The sequence below is a fragment of the Gavia stellata genome, chromosome 2 (genome assembly GCF_030936135.1).
Source record: "Gavia stellata isolate bGavSte3 chromosome 2, bGavSte3.hap2, whole genome shotgun sequence".
NCBI classification, from domain to species: Eukaryota; Metazoa; Chordata; class Aves; order Gaviiformes; family Gaviidae; genus Gavia; species Gavia stellata.
The window spans coordinates 79,568,548-79,586,999 of record NC_082595.1 but is presented as its reverse complement, the minus strand read 5'-3'; positions in this window follow the sequence as shown (position 1 = coordinate 79,586,999).

Sequence of the window (18,452 nt, the reverse complement as noted above, 5' to 3'; positions counted from 1 at the left end):
TGCAGCCTGTGGGAAGGACTCACATTGGAGAAGTTTGTGGAGAACTGTGTCCTGTGGGAGGGACCCCATGCTGGAGCAGGGGAAGAGTGTGAGGAGTCATCCTCGTGAGGAGGAAGGAGCGGCAGAGACAACATGTGAGATGAACTGACCACAACCCCCATTCCCCGTCCCCCTGTGCCGCTCAGAGGGAGGAGGTAGAGAAAATCGGGAGTGAAGTTGAGCCCGGGAAGAAGGGAGTGGTGGGGGAAAGTGTTTTAAGATTTGGTTTTATTTCTCATTACCCTACTCTGATTTGATTGGTAAATTAAAGTAATTTCCCCAAGTCGAGTCTGTTTTGCCTGTGACGGTAATTGGTGAACGATCTCTCCCTGTCCTTATCTTGACCCACGAGCCTTTCGTTATGTTTTCTCTCCCCTGTCCAGCTGAGGAAGGGGAGTGATAGAGCGGCTTTGGTGGGCACCTGGCGTCCAGCCAGGGTCAACCCACCACATTTGTACACAGTGGGAGGTCCCACCAGAGAGACAGATGTGTGCAGCTCTCTGAGAAACCTCTGTGCGGGGGGAAAAGGCGGAGCAGCGTATGGTGCAGTACTGGTCATGGGAAATCCCAGTTCAGATCCTAGTTTTGAATCGAGCACAGGGTGGGTTTGACCAGTTTTCAAAGCTAAAGTTTAAAAATGGTCCTGGTGGCCCCTGTCTCTGTGTCTCGTGTATTTACTGAGATTTTAGCAGTATTTATCAGCCTCGTGCGCTGCTGAAGGTGCATTCGAGGTGAGTGTCCTAAGCACAAGGCAATCAAACTGCAACATGGATGACCGGCAGAGACTAAAATTAGAACTTTTTGTTTTCCTTTTCTTTTCTTCCTGTTGGTATAAGAGCCCTGAAACCATGTTGCATTTTTGTCACTGCACGTCTGAAAAAACATGTTCATCTATCGCCTCTGTGCTTTTGAAGTCCCTCCCACAGCCTGTGAAGTCTATAAATCCCAGCCTGCTCCATTCTAATCACTTTAACTTCAAAGAAGGCAGATCAAGTTCAATTTTTTGAGATTATTTTCAATTCTCTGTTTATTCCAAGCTTTACATTCCCTCTGTAAAACTCTTTCAGACAGTCTTGTTTTGGCTAATCTGCATAGTACATATGTGCAGCATGTTGCAAAACCTGTCTGTATGTCTGACAGAAGCTTACAGCTTCCCAGCAAGTGCAGGGGACTTCTGGATCGATCCATTCAGAGAAGATGGCACCCCCAGAGCTGGCAAGATCTGTACTTGCTTTAGTTCAGCCCCATGCCCCTAGCCAAAAACACTTGCAACTCCAGAGCTATCACAGCAATTGCAGGCACTTAAACCCCCAAGATTTAGGAAGCATTTATCTTACATGCCTCTCACATTTATTTTGTCTTTAAGTTTTGATTACGTGAGGAAAAATGCAGTTTTCTTTGCTCTTAATGATATACAATTAATGTGCTAAAGGCTACAATAAAAACAGATTTCAGCTTAGCCCATGTTTTAGGCAAAACCATCATTACTTTTTAAAACACATTAGAACACTTCTGATTAAATATTGCTTGAGGTAGGGCCTCAAACTTACGAACAGTCTAGGAATTTCTAGGGAAATTTGTAATACACCTTAGCAGTAACTAAGGCTCAGTTCCAAGTATTTTGTCATGTGTGTAATCTTACTGAGGGTGATAGAAGTTTCCACGGTAAAGATTTTAGGCGGCCTTGTCAATATATAGAACACCTTGGGGAGAAAAGTTGCACAAAATAGTCGAAATGAAGGGCAGGTCCTGCTTGACCAACCTGATCTCCTTCTATGACCAGGTGACCCGCCTAGGGGATGAGGGAAAGGCTGTGGATGTTGTCTGCCTGCACTTTAGTAAAGCCTTCCACACTGTCTCCCACAGTATTCTCCTGGAGAAGCTGGCGGCTCGTGGCTTAGACAGGTGCACTCTTGGCTGGGTAAAAAACTGGCTGGATGGCCGAGCCCAGAGAGTCGTGGTGAATGGAGTGAAATCCAGCTGGCGGCCGGTCACAAGTGGTGTCCCCCAGGGCTCAGTTTTGGGGCCAGTCTTGTTTAATATCTTTATCAATGATCTGGATGAGGGGATTGAGTGCTCCCTCAGCAAGTTTGTAGACGACACCAAACTGGGTAGGTGTGTTGATCTGCTCGAGGGTCGGAAGGCTCTGCAGAGGGATCTGGACAGGCTGGATCGATGGGCTGAGGCCAATTGTATGAGGTTCAACAAGGCCAAGTGCCGGGTCCTGCACTTGGGTCACAACAACCCCATGCAACGCTACAGGCTTGGGGATGAGTGGCTGGAAAGCTGCCCCGCAGAAAAGGACCTGGGGGTGTTGACTGACAGCCGGCTGAAGATGAGCCAGCAGTGTGCCCAGGTGGCCAAGAAGGCCAATGGCATCCTGGCCTGTATCAGAAATAGTGTGGCCAGCAGGAGCAGGGAGGTGATCGTGCGCCTGTACTCGGCACTGGTGAGGCCGCACCTCGAACGCTGTGTTCAGTTTTGGGCCCCTCACTACAAGAAGGACATTGAGGTGCTGGAGCGTGTCCAGAGAAGGGCGACGAAGCTGGTGAGGGGTCTGGAGCACAAGTCTTATGAGGAGCGGCTGAGGGAACTGGGGTTGTTCAGTCTGGAGAAGAGGAGGCTGAGGGGAGACCTCATCGCTCTCTACAACTACCTGAAAGGGGGTTGCAGAGAGGTGGGTGTTGGCCTCTTCTCCCAAGTGACAAGTGACAGGACAAGAGGAAATGGCCTCAAGTTGTGCCAGGGGAGGTTCAGGCTGGATATTAGGAAAAATTTCTTTACTGAGAGAGTGGTGCGACACTGGAATAAACTGCCCAGGGAGGTGGTGGAGTCACCCTCACTGGAGGTGTTCAAGGAACATGTGGACGAGGCATTGTGGGACATGGTTTAATGGGCATGGTGGTGTTTGTTGGCTGGTGGTTGGACTTGATGATCTTACAGGTCTTTTCCAACCTTAGTGATTCTGTGATTCTGTGAAATAATTCATAGAGGGTTTTCCTGTCTCCCAGTTGGAGCAGAATGAAAATTAATAAAATGACAAATGAAAATCTGTTGAAGTTCTTTCTTTCTCTGCAACTTCTTGTCGCTCAAATGTATGGATGTGTAGTGACCCTAAACGCAGTGTATCACAGAATGCAGAAAGAAAAGTGTGTCAGCATGGCAGATGCATACCAAGTGTATGTATGATACTTGAGATACTCTTCATACTTGAGAGATGAACTAGGAATAAAATGAAACTAAGTTGGGGTACAGTCATGGAATTAAAATAATTAATTTTTAGTAACCTAAAGGCTTAACCAAGTTGCCAGGCATTGGAGAGAATCCTGGGACTCCTGTATCGGACTGAAGATTCCCTTTCATGATTTGAAATGGGGTTCAAATCACAAAAACTTAGTAAATGCAGCTCCAGTGGGTCATCATCATTACCTGCAGCTGACCCTGTGGAGGTGGTTTAATTTTGCAGAAAGGTGGGCAGGGAAAAATTAAGCTTTAGAAGTTTGCTGGGCGTAAGTGTGTTACATTGCAGGTATGCTTATATATAGCGGTTACTCTGTTACCAGGAGGATTGTAATGACCATGTGTGGCCATTAGAAAGGAAAATAGTTTTGCTTAGTTCAAATGTTTGGTGTATTTGTTAGAATTATTTTTTCATGTAATGAAGTACAAAGCTGAGATTTAACAGTAGCAGAACTATAAAAATTTAAGTGATGAAGTTAGTTTGATGAAAATGATTTATGTAGCCAATAGAAGTGTATCCTAATGTAGTAATTAACGTTAACAAATGCGTAGAAAAAATGTAAGCAATGTACCCAAAAGAAGATTCAAAAGGCATGTTTAGAAAGGTGACTCTCCAGAGTCTTTCCTCAATTTATTTCTTAAGAAAATTTCAGGTTTTTCCATATGCCTTTGCTGCTGCCAGGCTGTTTTTGAGCAAATATCTGGTTTTATTTTTTAATACTAAGGAATTGCATTTCTTCCTCTTCATTTCCACCTAAGTATAAACTAATACAGTATCTGTAATACTGTAATAATAATTGATCAAAAATGAACCTGGAAAAACTTATAGTTAAGACGTCGCTGTGGTTGTAGTTTTTAATGTGGAAAATAACTACAAGGGAAATATCAGGAACTAAAGGGGTTTTATTTTGAAAACTTGACCTTTCATTTTTCTTCTATCCCTGAGTCAGAACCCTGATTCTAGTGAAGTAACTAAAGACCATGTTGTTGCATATTAACCTAAAACTCTGATTTAAGGTTGGATTTTTTAAGATGTTGACCGAATTATTTATAAAATGCGAGAATACTACATAAAGTAGGCCATGAATTATATGCTAACAGAAAATTGTCCAGTATAAATCAAAACAGTCAGTCGTAAGGCTGTTCGCAGGGAAAACAAATCAAGTGGGGAAAAGAGAAAAGTTGTATTTTAAAACAAGAATGCTAAATGAGATAGCTAATTGATGTCTGCCTCATAGGCATAGACCTATTATAGAGAGAACTGATGTCAGATTGCTCAAAGATGATGCTGTAAATGCAGTGTAACAGGTGATGAGATTTGTGGGAGATCTTGGGGTAAGCCATGCAAGGATTCTGGAAATGAAAAGCACTTTTAAATTGATTGTGATATGAATGGGGAACCAGTGGAATTGGTTGAAAGCAGGAGCAGTATGGTGACTTTCTCCTCAATCACGGGAACAAAAGCAGTGTTGTTCGCTCCCAACTGCATTACAGAAAGTGATCATTTCATGAGAGCTTGGAGAAGAATTCAAGACCAGAGGGACAGAGATTTCCATAGTGTCACCTGTGCTGACCATAGGTGGGGAATATTGTTTATTTTGATACCATTATCCGAGAAGCTTCCTAAAGTTGCTGAAAGCAGCAGACGTCATTTGCCTTCTAGTAAGCAAAAATGCAGCTTACACATGCACGCTGGACTGCTAGATGCCTGCAAAACTAGATGTCTTCCTGAAGATTTGATCATGTTGCTGGTGCAAGCAAATTTCTAAATAAGCTCATATGAACAGAAAACTCGGGATTAAGTGTTACTCTGAAGTTATGGAAGGAGGCAATTCATCAACTGATCTTTAAGGAAAGATAAATCAATGGGAGTGGATTCACAGTGTATTTTACTGAAGAGACTAAAGCTATTGCAGTACTAGCAACACATGAACAAACAAACGAACAAACGTAATTAGGACTGGTTTAAGGTGAGTATTGAGTGTAGAAAAGAGCATTGCTAAAGATCAAAATGTTGCTACCATTCTACTATTTTCAGCACTGAAATATATGTTAAGAACACCAACATGATACTTTGTATTAAAGCTTTTTTTGCCGGATTTGGGTGGAGTTGTAAACTGCAAATCAATTCTTTTTTGAACCACAAATTCTCTTTTTTCTTTACTTCTTACACCTGTGAACAGCCTCTGATATGATCTGATAAGTCTTTATTTTAATACTGTTTCATAATATAGTCTCAATTTAAAATGTTCTTACGGAAACTTTGAAATAAATCATTATTCATATCTTTACATTCAGTAGTCACCGTCAGCTGGGTATTAATTGGCACAACATGAAACAGATCTGTTAAGGGCATTCACATGTTGAAGTTATATTGAGGGTTTTGCTGGGCTATGCAGGAAAGAAAGAAAGATTTCTTTATCCAAATGTTTGCACATCTAATAAACAACTTACCTGGCATGTATGTTCATGAAAACAGCAGATATTTGGAGATGATTGGATGATACTTTTTCAAGGGCAAAGTTTCAACATGAAAGTTTAAAAACTTAGTTCTGAGTGTCACATTTGTCCAGAGAACTGGAACAGGCTTTGTGATAGGTGTGCCGAGGCAAGGCCAAAGAAAACAGCTCTGATTTTGAATATCAGATAGTTTCTAGTGTTCCTGGTAAGGAGAGGAGACTCTTAAGAAATGCAGTCTTCTACTACTGCTGGGTGTTTCATACAGGGCAGCTGAACTCAGACCAGCAAATGGAAAGGATGAGGTTTGTGGCATGGACCTAAGGTAGTACACTGGTGTATTTTTGTAACTGAACTTTTTGTTTGGCAATGCAAAGTTGTCTCCTGCTTTAATCAGTAAGACATTGGTAATTCCAAGACAACTGCCATCGCTGCCCTTTTTCTTTTCTTTCTTCCACCTTTTTAATCTTTCTCTTCCCTCCCTTCCTTCCCTCTTTGAGTTTCCTTTTTTGTACAGTGGGCTTCATGAAGAAACTGGCAACGCAGAATTAGTATTTCAAGTTGATGGAAAACAGAACAGAAGATAGTACTAGTTTCATCATATTTGGTGAGCTATTTCTGTAGAGGAATTCCTTAGACAAACCCTACTGAAGACAGATAGAATTTGAAGGAAAAGTAGTTAACATCTGGTCATCAGTATCCCTAAAATTTTGGGGGCATATAGTTAGATTTATTGTCTTTCTGCTGCTTTTGTTCCTTCTCTAGCTTTTGCATTTTTAAAGAAAATATTTCAATTCCATTTATTCATAAGTCATTGGAAGTTCCATTTTTTCCCCAATTTTTAGAAAGTAAAGGTTTTTATGGTTATAATATCATGGATGAATGATGTCTATAACCAGTAGAAATGCTTCAAAGCAGGTTGAAAGGAGGACGCTAGGTTTTCTGAAATACTCTGTGACTGAATATGAGATATGGGAGCATCCAACTTGTTTTAACAATGAAAACTCTTTTTTTTTCCTGTGTAAAAATAGATCACAGTGCAGTGACCCCAGAGGGAGAGAAAGAGTGAAAAAGGTGCATGTTTCTCTAAAACTCCTGACTATATTTTTACAATCTGTGCCAAAAGGATGACAAATCCGAATTGCTCTGCTTCCTGTGTTCTTTGAATTAGAGCTTGGGGTGTGCTACACTATTTTGACCTCTTCAGAATTTTGTAATTTAATTAGTAGATTTCTTTTTCCCTATCCAGCCCATTTTGAATGGGAAAAAAGAGTAGACATAGACCACTGTGATAACCCTTTATTCTTTTCTGAGTCTAACTGCATATTTTGAATGCAATTTGTATGAACACATTCTTGTATGAATTTAAATCAGGAGGATATAAAACCAATAAGCAGTATGAACCAACGGGGATTAAAGACTACCTGAACTGGCTATAAAAAGTTTACTCCCCAGTCACTAATTTATAGGCTTGGTCCTTGCCAGGGTATTTGCCCAGCTGCACCTGCCTTATCAACGTGTTCGAATGTGATTTAGTTAGCACAAAAAGCTGGCAGAGGAACAGGGAATTTTTCACCTCAAGGTCAGAAACAAGGCAGGCTGATACTGATGTAGTGCCGTTATGGTCTGATAGTTCGGTATGAACGTGTGTCTATATTGCCATCGGTTGACACATGTCTACATTTGAAGAAACACTTTTCTAAGGGACATCCTTTTTGCAAGAACACTAAGTAGCAGGCACCTGCCTTGGCGGGCTACAAGTTAAGTGTCCTGGCTAAGCTCGTTGTCTAGGCTTCCTCTGTAAGCTGTGGGGAGAGGGATTTTCAGGGTGATTCATACTGTTCAAGATATGTGTCTAAAATAGATGAGATGACTCATCCTCTGGAAGTATCTGCCACTCTACTGACGACAGAGGGAGACCTAGATGACTAACTTACCATAGATAGCTAAATTCTGGACTGGTAAGTAATATGAGAGAGAGTTCAGCACCAATGTCTGGTTTTTTCAATGAAAAGAGGCTCAAGTCATTATGAAATAGTCTGTAAGACCATTGGTCTTCAGCAGTATATGCTGAAAAAAGAGGTGGACCTGCAGTGCTGTCCTGCTGTATCTTCTGTAAATACGTTGGGTTTATTTTTTGCTAACTTAATCTGTATGAAGGTGAGGAAAAGAAGATGTTTCTTCACCTTAAAAAACCCACTGGAAAGGGATAGGTGTTACTTGCGTTACACAGATGTGTGAAGCAATGGGCATGATATTTATTCTGCATCAATTTCCATTATTGAAATTGCTTAGTATTGAAATTGCTTTATATTTATAGCAGTGGAACTGAATGTAAAATCCATTACGCTTGGTGTTTACATACTAAAAGGTTGTTAGCATGTATCTGCTTAAGTACAGCATGGACTTTGAAGATCTGCAGGGGAATGTACCTGACATAAGCTTCAGTATCTACTGGTTACTGCTTCATATGCTCAAAATGTTGTGGTGCACTTTTTTGCAGAAGTTACAAAAATTAAGCTTTAAACTCATTAATATTTAATTAAAACCCATCACCTGGCCAATTTTAAAATTACGACGTTTCAGTGAATATTCAGGAGGTATTTGCAACATCTGATTTTAGGTACTGACCTAGGTTTCTAAACAAGGAGTCTAGGCACCTTCTGTAATCAGCAGAGAAGAGTTGGCATCTCCAGGGAACAATTCAGAGCAGCTAAGGTAAGCAGGAAGGTAGTGCCCTGGTTGCCCTCCAGAGGACTTACTTACGCTGCTGCCTAGCTTGAATCCTCTGAAATAACCTCTGAGATACTTATCCCTCTATATTTGCTGCAGAGGAAGGCTAGCCTGGTTTTGTAGTCTGTTAAGGTGGGCAACATGAATACTTCCCTCATTGTTCCCTATCATCGTTTTAGGTCAGTAATACATTGACAAGTCAGAGTGGAATATTTTTCTGGATATATTTAGAATATGTTTCTGAATCTTAGACTTAGCTTGCATTAAAGGTGGCTGCTGCATTGTTAATATTTATAGTATGCTTAGTTTTAAATGTTTTCTCCTCTTGCAACTTAGTTGACTGAGCACCCCGTACACGCTCGGGATATTCAGCAAAATCCATCTGGTTTTCTCAGAAAGTTTGCCTTCATTTTGTGTGCTCTCTGGTTGAATGATAAACAATTGTAATCTCTCCTGTGTCTGCAAGGCCTTGAGTACAGAGCTGCTGGCTGGCACAGACACCGTAAGGCCCTCTTCATTTACCATTGCATTCAGAGTGTTAAAATGCAATGCTTTGGATCAAACAGCCTGATGAATTTTTATATGGTACTGTTGGTCAACAGCTGCTTTACCTAAAGCACTACACTCCTACTATAGCTTTGAAAGTACAATAATTGGTTATATATTGCTTTATGCTGATTGTACGGAGCTTAGAAATTCAGGGACTTAAACCAATTTGCTACAGTTTGAAAAATCATCTACAGAATTTAGGAACATATTGACATGGTAGGTTGAGAGCCGTTGATTTTCCTTTCCTTTAATATGGAAGTCCAAGTTTATAGGTGAAGCACAAAATCAGGGAAAGGTGAAGAGAAGGCACAGAACTAAGACCAGCCTTGATTAGTCTTCATTGCACACAGAGAGAAAACAGCACGATATAGGATATTACGTTATCGCCTGGGGGAGGAGGAGTTTCCAGACTTTCAGGGAGAAAAGGAATCACGGAATCACAGAATCATTAAGGTTGGAAAAGACCTGTAAGATCATCAAGTCCAACCATCAACCCGAAACCACCATGCCCATTAAACCATGTCCCGCAATGCCTTGTCCACATGTTCCTTGAACACCTCCAGGGAGGGTGACTCCACCACTTCCCTGGGCAGCTTATTCCAGTGTCTCACCACTCTCTCAGTAAAGAAATTTTTCCTAATATCCAGTCTAAACCTCCCCTGGCGCAACTTGATGCCATTTCCTCTTGTCCTGTTGCTAGTCACCTGGGAGAAGAGGCCAACATCCACCTCTCTGCAACCCCCTTTCAGGTAATTGTAGAGAGCGATGAGGTCTCCCCTCAGCCTCCTCTTCTCCAGGCTAAACAACCCCAGTTCCCTCAGCCGCTCCTCATAAGACTTGTGCTCCAGACCCCTCACCAGCTTCGTCGCCCTTCTCTGGACACGTTCCAGCACCTCAATGTCCTTCTTGTAGTGAGGGGCCCAAAACTGAACACAGGATTCGAGGTGCGGCCTCACCAGGGCCAAGTACAGGGGCACGATCACCTCCCTGCTCCTGCTGGCCACACTATTTCTGATACAGGCCAGGATGCCGTTGGCCTTCTTGGCCACCTGGGCACACTGCTGGCTCATCTTCAGCCGGCTGTCAATCAACACCCCCAGGTCCTTTTCTGTGGGGCAGCTTTCCAGCCACTCATCCCCAAGCCTGTAGCATTGCCTGGGGTGGTTGTGACCCAAGTGCAGGACCCGGCACTTGGCCTTGTTGAACCTCATACAATTGGCCTCAGCCCATCGATCCAGCCTGTCCAGATCCCTCTGCAGAGCCTTCCGACCCTCCAGCAGATCAACACTCCCTCCCAACTTGGTGTCGTCTGCAAACTTGCTGAGGGTGCACTCAATCCCTTCATCCAGATCATCGATAAAGATATTAAGCAAGACCATCCCCAACACTGAGCCCTGGGGGACACCGCTTGTGACCGGCCGCCAACTGGATTTGCTCCATTCACCACAACTCTCTGGGCTCCAGGTGTCCAGGTGGCATAGCAGGTCGTTAACTGCTTCCTCCTGGATCATGGGGAGCCTATTTTGCTCTCCATCCTTGTCTTCTTGCTCAGGGAGCTGAATACCCTGAGGATACCTGGTCTGGCTGTTAAAGACTGAGGCAAAGAAGGCATTAAGTACCTCAGCCTTTTCCTCACCCTTGGTGACAATGTTCCTGCCTGCATCCAGTAAAGGATGGAGATTCTCCTTGGCTCTCTTTTTGTTGTTAATGTATTTATAGAAGCATTTTTTGTTATCCCTTACGACCGTGGCCAGATTGAGCTCTAGCTGGGCTTTTGGCTTCCTAAATCCCTCTCTGCACGACCTAACGAGATCCTTGTACTCTTCTGCAGTTGCCTGCCCCTTCTTCCAAAGGTGATAAAGGAGGCATGTTACAAAAGACAAACGATGACCTTAAGTGCTGTACACCAGGCATTGTCTTACAGTGAAGGTCTTCACATTACAAAATTACTTTAATATGGCAACCGTAGGAAATAGTGAATGCGTTCACTGAAGACAGTAAACAACCTTGAATCTGTTGGATAAGTTCAAATTCTACTCTTTGGTAATTCTTGTTTTAAAGACAAAGGAAGGTAAAATTGCAAAGGACACAAGGGTGTATCCAGGGGAACAAGAACATCATTTATAGTCACCAGAGTTGTTTGATGAGGCTCACTTGCTAAATACCTGATAACAAGGAAGACCAATCTGTCACTGTATGGTTCCATAAAGAAGATTTGTCTATAACAGGGAGCATTAAACAGGGTAATGGAAATTACTTGAGCAGCTACTGAATTAATTTTCATTTTAAACGTACTCTTATTTAAAGATAACAACCAGCTGGACAGCATGACAAGTTTTGTATCTGAGTGCATCTGTTAAAAAAGGACTATGGGAAATTTGCTGGTTTTGAATATAAACCTGACGGTGTGTCAGCTAACATCTCCCTTACCTAGGGCAAAACTTCTAGTGATGCATAATACAGGTGGGACTCCGTTGTGAACTCCCGAAATCATTACCTCATACAAACTGCTATTATTTAATAGATAAATGTAATTGTTTCTCCAGAGGGTGATGAGTGTGATTCATTATATTTGATCTTTTTCATACCAGAAGAATACTGCTGTTGCTAGCTCAGAAGACTTTTTGGTAAATCAAAAGGAGACTGCTAGTTTGGAGCATTTCTCTGTCAGTTTGAAATCCCCAAGCTGTAGCTTTGAGCTCGGCAGTGAGTGCTTTGCAGTAGTACCAAGAGAGCTGAAATAATCAACAATAGAAACCTTTTATCTCATGTTTGAAATCCATAGATAGAAAGAGAATGTATATATAAATATTTCTCTTTAATATTTCACATCATGCTTCCACTTAAGAAGTTTAAAGTTCTTTCACCGAGAGTGGACATAAGCCAAACAAAGCCACAGGATTAATCATAAATAATTTACATGAAATCCCTCTTCTAAGATATCCTGCAATTTCATAAAGAATGAACACATGTTCTGAGAATACATAAGGATTGCTAAAATTATCTTGCTTTAACACGCCTGGGAACAACACATGAAGCTGCTGGTGCAGTTTTTCTGACATAGCTGATCATGTTGCTTGCTGTTCACAACAATTAAATGCTATTTTTCTGGGGTTTTTTTCTCTTTTTCTTAGAATTGCTTCCAGATTAAAAAAAAAAATCTGCTAAAAATTCTGAACAATGTTGACTGGTAAAGGCTGTAGAACAACTTTTGCTGCAATAAACAGGATTAGTTTTGGATTACTTTCTCTACAAAGACTCTGCAGCAGTGCCTTACTCCTCCTTGCTGAGAAACGTCAACCCTTTCAGGTCTCCATGGTTATCTCACAGAATGAAAAGTAAAAGCATTCTGGGATGGTTATATAAAAACTTGTAAAGGGTAAGTGCAAACTAGAAACAGTGTTTGAGGACTAAACAGCGCATTTTCAGATGGCTGAGTCTGTGTGTGTGTATGGTTGGAGAAATGAATAGGAGCCTTAAACTGTGCACCATGGGCTAGACCTTGGTTTGGGGAAGATACGAACAGGCCTTAGTGATTTATCAGTGTATCTTTTGAACATGTACCGACCAATTTGATTAAAGCAACAAATGATAATTAGCTGGATTGTATTTGGAAACCACACCAGCGGTTTAATTATTAAATTTAAACATCAGTAAAGTACAAACACCTGTAGAAAAGAGATTTAAGACCATAGTTAAGGCTGGGCTTGCATATAGATGTGCATACCATTAATGCTGGGGAAGTGTGGATTTCTGCCATGTTCTGTAAATATAAGATACATAAATTAGAATTGTTTAGGGATAGTGTTGCTTACTGGAATCGCTACTCCACTGTTTTTCATTTATGAATAAATGTGCTTGGTGTGACTACTCTTGTCTCACAGTTATCTCAAACAGCAGAAAATATTCTGTATGCAATGGCTTGCATATATATAATATCCATAAGCTATGTTTCTCAATATTGATTACAGGTATTTTATGTTTACAGACAATTCAAAGCTGGGAGGACTAAAATACACCCAAAAGAGGTTTAATATTGATGTGGAGAAATAGTCTGAGAATATCAGGATGCAGTTCAGGGGCAAATTCAAAGTACTGCTCTATTTAGATGGTATTTCTTATCTAAAAAGTAGTATGAGGAATGGATAGTGGTGCTTAGGTTAAGCATGAGTCAACAGTGTTGTGTTACTATTAAAAAATAAACATGCTGAGGAGACATGACAAATATCAAATATTTAAAAGACTTGAAAGTAGAAAGAATAACCTGTTCTGTGGGCTAATGGGAGTAGGAAAATATAAAATGGGCTTAAATCATAGGAAAATTTCAGGCTAAATATTATCGTTACATTATTTTTGCTAGGCGTATTGAAAGCACTGGGACTGTGGAGGCTTCTCTGCCTACTTGTTTATGGTCAGACAAATACCTGTCAGATATAATAGATACTGCCTTGGGACTAGATATGTCTTTTGGTTCCTACCAGCTCTGGACTCTATTATTCAATATGGTAATAAAACTTCCCAAGTAGTTTCATGCAAATATGCATAAAGATACAACTCAAAGGGAGTATAAAGCCTTTGACACTAAGCGCTGTATGAGATATGCAATTTTCCTCCAACATAAAATCTACTTCTATTTTCAGTGAAGTAAATAGTCAAGTTTCTAATTTAGCTTTGATTTCATATTGTCATCTCCGTTGTCACTCCTTGTTCACATATTTCATCCAACCCACAGAGCCTTGTATCAGAATAATATCTTTGCCACCTTCCTCCTCCTCGGTAGGTTGGGGCAACACAGAAAAGGAAACAGAAACCACCGTGGACATCACACTCAATTCAAGCTGACAATACGATGCTGCCGTTGAAAGGGCAAAGCTTATTCTGTGGTGTATTAAATAAACATCATATGTAAAGCACTGGAGGTAGTTGATCTCCCCTACTTGGCATCAGCTGGGCTACTACAGGGCAACACACAATTAGAAAGAATCCAGAGGGCAACAACAGATACAAATATTTTAGAAAATATGACCTGTAAGCAAAAGCAGAATGCAGTGTAGAAATGGGGAGTGGGGAAGTCTCCCTCTCGTTTAGGTATCTGACTCACACTTTAGCTATATGTGTTTAGTGAAGAGTAGTGTTTAATGAGATGTATATATATATATCTATGTATATAAAGAACACTTTTAAGGGAAGCACATTAACTCTTCCAGTTTGTAAAAGGCTGCTACAAAGGCAGGAGCTGTCACTTGAGCAAGAAGACAGCAATTTAATTTTTTATCAAAACCCATATTCAAGAAGGGCTTATGTCTAAAGCGAGACAAGCTCTATTATGTTGCTTCTTTTTTAACATTTCTGTGGGAAACTTTTAGAAATAGGTTACCCAAATATATTTAAGGGCTGGTCTTCATATGCTGAATTTTGCTCTCAACGGGTCCATCCCCATTTTGGGACATTTCCAAACCTAAATTTCTGCAATTTCTGTTATTTAATAGGGTTTGCTCTTGGTATTTGTAATCAACTTTTTTTCCCCCTGTTTTCGTTCTGTCACTGTGTCCAGAATATCTAAGGCAGTGGAAGAGAAGCCTCCAAAAGGTCAGTGCTAACACTGCTATGTAGTGCTTTTGTACTTGATTGCTATCAGAAAACATAGCAGAGTACCCCTCAGACAGGTTTTGTGGAAGAGTTTTCCTGACAGAACACCATGTGCTGGTGTGATTATACCTGGTTGGATACATGGAGTGTTTTTTTCACTTGGGACTTGGTGGAGGGTGGTTGCCCCTGCTATGCACAAATCAGGAGGTTTCATAAGGCAACTCATACTTTGCATTCTTTCATTTATGGCCCATGATTAGACTGCAAAATGAGGGTATGCATAAAATATGTAGTTTTGCACTAGCTCCTGATCCAAAATACTTCTACCAATCCACAGTCTGGATGACAAAGAACCTTAGGGACAATTTAAAGAGGGATTGTTTATGGAAGACAAAGGGTGTTTTATTTTATATTGCTGAATCTTCAATCAGGATAGGCTGCATTATGCTGGGAGATATACAAGCACATAAGTCTTAATTTCCACCTCAAAGTTCTTGAGTTTTGTCTGACTCCAACCTCTACTTATCTGGTGATAATGTCATTTGCTAAAATGAAAGACACTGAGAAATGCCTATTTCATGTTACACACCTACATAAATACAGAGGTGTCGCAGCGTAGAAGATGTCTCCAAACAAAAAGGACTAGAACTGATCTCATGTGACGGCTCTCAGATGTAATGTAGTTTTCAGATACCTCACACCACTAACACTACCTTAATCCACTGGGTAAAGATCTTTCCAGACTGAAATGACTCAGGATTTTGCACAGTTACTCAGTGCAATCAAAGTACTTTCGAGAGCATTGAAATCCACTGCAGAAAGGAAGTTTTAGGTAATTAGCATTATATAGACTGGGGAGCTGGTTTTGAGGCTTGCTTTTTGTGTGTGGATTATTTTCCTAATAAATAAGCTATATTTCCTTACACCTACTTTTTCTTTTTTTAAGTTTATTTTGCCAGCATATATGTTATATAGGATATCAAAAGGGTTGACAATGAATTTACAGCCTTTATTAAGGAAGGACTTTGCATTACAAATGGTTACTCTTTGACCCCTGACTATTTTAAGCAGTGTAGGGATTGTTTCTGTTTGCACAGCAGTATCGCAATTAACTCTTTTATATGAGGAATAAATACTTGAATTGAAGGCTGAAGTATGTGCAGTCAGTAATGTCTGTGAAACAGTATTGGAAGCCTGTCATTAGGAAAGAAGTTTTCAAATTTGAGAAATTTAATTGCTTTTCTCAATTTCCTGTGAGACAAAAACAAAAATCTAAGAGATTTTTCCCATTATGTGTGACAGCAGACTCATCTTTTAAAATAATCATTAATTTCCTCATTAGAAGTTCTTACCTGGATTTTTATAGAATTATTCTAAAATATCATTTATCTTCTATTGAACAGTAGATTCCTCGAAATAATTACATTCTGCTAGAACGTATTTGCATCTTTCTTACTTAATCTATCAAGATTCCATTCTTCGTCTCACTCTCTATTTCATCTGGATTTTAATTTCAGAATAAAAAAAAAATCACTCTTGTTAACTTTAAGTAGCTATTGTCTGATATCTGAAGATACAACAAAGTATCTGCAGATAAATTTGTTTATTCCTTTTTATTTTATGATCCATCAATGGATTTGGTTGTGCATAGCTTTATAAACCTCTATTCAAGATGTTTTCCAAAGGAAAATGAGATTTATGTTTTCTCTGTGTCCTTCTCTCAACTTTCTTTTTCTGTTCTCTGCCTCATGTCTACTACTTCAGAAAATTTTTAATCTAGTGCCCCATGTCAACCAAATTTGAGAAAGGAGAAAACTTTGAGGTAATTTTCTACAAATTACATGAATGAAGATGCTCAAGGCAGGGAGGTGCCTTGAGTGACTATGAAGGAAAGGCTGTGTATAACGGCATTCTTTAATCAGATAAGCCATATGGGACCCGAGGGAGTCCAGCAGGACTTAATGGATTCCAGTAAATTTGATGGCATGGTTATTTATTTGGATGGAATTATTCAAATGTTTGAAAGACAAAACTCCAAATAATATACAAGTAAGAACAGTGTAAAATAATATAAAACTATGGAAAAGTCTCTAACAAAGACTGTGATGCGATTTGTAAGTCCTCTATCATTTATGTATTATATTGAACTAGTGTACTAATACTAAAAGGACAGTAGAACTAAATAGGGATAATGCCATCAGTGGCTTACAGAGGTGGAAATTTAATGGAAATATGAAGTGCTGAGTCATAGTTAAAATTTGCAGTGATAGAGTATGGGAACCTATCATTCTCTCAAATTTTAAGTGGATTTGGTGAGTTTTGAAAGAGATATTACAATATTCTCATTAATTCATTTAATGGATAAGAAAAAATATGTCAATTCTTCTAAATGTGTTCACTTGCAAAGCACTTTTAAATGCCACATTTTGGGATTTTCTTACCCATGGCCTGGAGCCACAAAATTTAATGTAAGTCTTCTTGCTCTTGGTTTATGAGGATGGGAGTATTGAACCATGACGGAAATCCTTGTGTCGTGCAGCCAAATTCAGTGAAAGTTGTTGCAGGGACCTGGAAATTACCAGATGTATATGAGGAAACAACACAGAGTAGCAGAAGCATTCCATAGGGCTGATGATATAACTGGACATGATATGATGCGTTTAGGTTTGGGTGAGTCTATGTCCTGAAGGTCTTGACAAGTTGGAGAGTACACCACAAGTGCAATAAAAATGGCTTGGAAGAGAGAAAGTGGAAGACTGAACTTGTACAGCTTGGCTACATGACAGCCAAAACTCTACAGAGGCATGATAACAGTTTATAAATACTTAAATGGTATGCAGAAAAAGAGGAGATTTATGTAGTTCAATGAACAGGATAGAGAATTGAGAATGAAATGAAGAAAAAATAAATTGATCCGTTCTAGGACTCAGTTCCTGTGATGGTAAATTTCCTCCCTGCAGCAGTCACCCTCAAGGGAAGAGGAGGAAGCCTCCTTTCTTGGAAAAATACCAGTAAATGGCCATTAGTGAATAATCCTATACAGATATGAGGTGTAACTCATAACAAATTCCTCATTTAAGAACATATAACCCTGAAGGAACTAATATGACCATATTGTTTGACCTACTCTATAGTGGACAGAACATTCTTGAAGCAATTCCTGATTGGATTAGATTTCCTTCTTCTCCGTTACATATGGTTGCACCCTTGGTGTCCAGGTCATTATGCAATTTCTTTTTTCCAGTTCTTCACCTGAAATATTCTTTAACCAGTGAAACAAAGCTAGAAGATAGACACTTTGAGAGCATGGATGTGAGCCCTGTACTGGTGAGGGAGGAAAGGGAGGGGGAGCAGGAGAATTTGGAGAATTATGTGTCCAGTGTATCTTTTCTTTCTGCTTTTTTGCTCTCTCTGTATGGTTTGTTTTGCTGCTGAACACATCATGTAAGAAAACTCTATATGTATTTTTATCTTAGGACTAGTGGAAGATAGGTGTTCTCTCAGTACTGGAGAGAAAGAGTTTAAAGGAATTCCATACATCTTGATGTATACATTTTCAGAATGAAAAATGAAAATTAAGGAAAGATTTCTAATTTCCATGTAGTCAAAGAAAAGAAGGAATTTAATGAGAATTCTCTGTTGGTAAATGCTAAGTCCAATAAGTCAACCAGGTGAATTCTGTAGTACAAATACCTGGAAAGTGCAATGAGCTTTCTGGTCGTGTGGTCCTGGAGCACCCAGCTAATGTTACCAAGTGATGAGGATGGAGCACTGGATGGTAAGCTGCCTTCTTCTGGTCAGTCTGTTTCTGGTACCCATTTAAAGAATACATGAATCTCACAGTC